The sequence below is a fragment of the Augochlora pura genome, chromosome 6 (genome assembly GCF_028453695.1).
Source record: "Augochlora pura isolate Apur16 chromosome 6, APUR_v2.2.1, whole genome shotgun sequence".
In the NCBI taxonomy this organism is placed as follows: domain Eukaryota; kingdom Metazoa; phylum Arthropoda; class Insecta; order Hymenoptera; family Halictidae; genus Augochlora; species Augochlora pura.
Window position 1 is genome coordinate 18,324,375 of NC_135777.1, and position 3,341 is coordinate 18,327,715.

Genomic DNA, 3,341 nt, shown 5'->3' on the forward strand with positions numbered 1-3,341 from the left:
TACCCACCGCCCACGCGCCACCCCCAGCCACCCCGGCCGACATCGTCACCGTTTCTGCCAACGTTCTCCGGGCCCCATCCTACCCGACTCTCCTTTTTGTGTCCCTCGTCATCGTCATCTTCCTTCTCCGCGAGTCTATCCTTTCGTCCTCCCTCTTCGTTCTTCTACTACCATCCCCACACGACCTCTTCTCACCCGGTTCTTCTCTCTCTCCCTCTCTCTCTCTCCCTCTCTCTCTCTCCCTCTCTTTCTCTCTCCCTTTTTCTCTCTCCTTTCCATCCCTTGTCACTGTCGCGTCCTATTTCCATCGTTCTCCTTCTAGCGCCCGGAGATGCCCGGCCCGCGCCCCCTCCTTCCACATCCACCACCCCCCTTCTCCGCCCACCCCGAGCCACGGATACGAGAACACCGAGCCGGCCTCAAAGAGAATGCGATAATACGAAGAACTTCGACTAATGAGTTAATAGTTGGTGCCTCGCGTTACCGTCACACCGCGAGTACTTTATTCGACGTCGCCCCGAGCAACGAGATTATAACGCGACACGCGCGGCTGCCTGCGAGCGAGCAACCGAGCGAACCGGCGGCACACTAGCGCGCCGCCTTCCTCTCCGCGTTGCCCGTCCATGAGCATTTGGACACTTCGGCTTGCACTGGAATACGCGGAACAGGCGGTGGCTAATGAAATAAAACGGGATCGTAGTCGACGATTGCTGATCCGAATTTTATCGTACTTTTTCAATGTATTCGTATTTTTGTCAACGCGTTGTTTGCAACTTATGTTTTTGAATTATCGAATTATATTGCTTTGTAGCAGAGTTTCATTGCCAACTATCTTCTAGTTGGTCAGTTATTGTGCAAGTTGATAATGAGAATTCAACGTTCTTTTGGATCGAAATATTGCGACGAAATTTGCCAACATCGGAGATTGATTTATAAAAACCGGAATGATGGTCTTTATAAAAAATTCCTGTGGTTGAAGAGAAAGTTTCTCACGATTGCAGAAAACTCAAAGCGGTACTTATAACTCCGTTAATATCGTCCACCCTCAACGAAAATAAATTAAAAATATATTGATTACTATATTTACATCTTGCTTAGTGCATTCAAGAAATTTCTTAAAGAACTATTTTAAAATTTATTTTTGCATAAACATATTATGCATTGAAAATTTGATTAGGATCTTTGAAGTATAACAAGATTAAGAAAACAATATGTGTGGCATATTTTAGTTTTCGTTCCATCAAGTTGCTTCATCATAATATTGAAACATAATACCGAAGCATAATTTTCTAAGCAGATACGACCCTTTGAACGGGTGTTTTGGACACTTCTGTCAGTGATTGGAGCAAGCTCGCTAGTCGGTTGACGCGCGTCTCTAATCGGCGTCTCCTCGACGATGAATTTTATCTCCGCCATCGGGAAATTCATTTCCAATCGGTGCGGCGGGGTTCGATATTGAAATCGATGTGAGAGAGATAGCCCGCGAGAATCATTTGCCATCGAATCGGCGAGCGACGAGCGTGTTTTATTGGGAAATGGGGATGATTTAACAAGGCACTCGGTACGCCGTACTTAAAGTTGTAAAACTGGTCGGATTGAATTGGCTGCGAAGCGCACGTATCGATTGCTCGCATTTCGAGGAGTAATTTCATCGGCGCGTCGGAATTTCCTGATCCGCATTTTATTATCCGCGTCCGATCGCGTTTCTGCCCCTTTTCCTTGTTTCCGCGATTTCAAACGCGTTGCACGCTAACGATTCACACCGATATTCCTCGAAGAAACTCGGTCCGCTGAAATTCTTATTCAATGAATTCAGGATAAACATGTTCGCTGAAAATAATCAGCATTTCGTACGTGTTGTTTCGCGGATTATTAACTTGCATATTAACGCGTGCTTAAGGGAGGATCATAAAATATTTCGAGAATTTTAAGCATGTCTTCATATTTTGTTTTTACATTTGTAGATATTTAAATGTATTGCTTAATAGTATCGTGAAAATAAATTATACCTTAAATAAAAAGGATTTATAAAATATTTTCTTACGTGAATACAAAATAAAATTTTGTAATTGAAAAGCTGAAATTTATCGTAGTGATTCTACTATAATTCTCTTGCATCGTAAAAATTCTAATAAAATACGACATTATACTATTTTCTATTCGGCATTCCTTCTACTAACGTCAAAAAAATAAAATAAAATCTTTTCCTAATAATTCACGTAAAATATATAATTCGAGACATAAAATATAGCATTCGAGACAAAAATGAGTGGACCAAACATGCAACAGCAAAACCATTGCAGGAATCTAAAAATACGAATTAATTTTAAATTAATTTTACTTCGATAAAATAATGAAAGAAACAAATGCATACGTAGCTTCTCTATCTTGCCAATAACTCAGACAATATTTCAAACCATTGAAAATATTTTCCAAACCAATCGCGGACAAGCACGCACAAACCACAGCCGCTAATTGGAAAAAGTGTGTTCCAAATCCCCTAATCGTCGAGCGAGCCTCCCGTTTGTCCAAGTAACGGTTATTTCGCCATTGACCCAATTCCCGTAGCCGATCCGTCGGATCCCCGGCCCGCAACAGAAATATTTACCGAGAAATCTTGCGGAGCATAGGCGGGACGACGGTGTTCCCCGCCGCGAAAGAAAACCGCTCGCGGCCAGAGACGCGAGTTAATCCCGCGGCGAGTTCTCACGGGTGAGACGGCTGCGGCGGGGAGCGGCATTAAAACAACCGTGGGCCGATAGATGGGCGCATTTAGCGGCGGAGGGGTCGTTGTCGAATTTACATTTCTAATCGTGGCTAAGAAACGGCGCGTTATGGAAATTGCAAAAATAAACGGCGCGATATCAGCATATCAAACGGGCTCTTTGAGCGGGCGCGCTGCAGGAAGCGTGTCTCCGACAGCCGCGGGGCGCTTTTTAAACGCGCCGGGGAAAAAAAAATTCCCCGAGTTCTCGAGTGTGTCGATTCGGTTGGCCGCACGGCTGCCGCGAAACGCGCGCGAAACCACCACCCCCTCCCATCCCGCTCCCACCCGCCGGCAGGATGAAAAGAGACCGAGGAGAAAAGTGCAACCAATAATTTTATTTTCCGCGATAAAGCACGGCGTCGCGTCGCGCGGCTCGGCGTTGCAGGTTGTAGGTTGTGTAGCCGGTTCCCGGGCGGCGGGGAGAGACGGGGCTGGGAGGTCGCGGGCCGCGTATCTTTGGTAAGTAAACAGACCGTCTTATGAATTTTAAGCAGCGCGACGAGGAGAGTACGAGACCGCTTCTTCTGCCTCTTATTTAACCCTCCTTCTATCCCCCCTCCCCCATCCGTCCCTC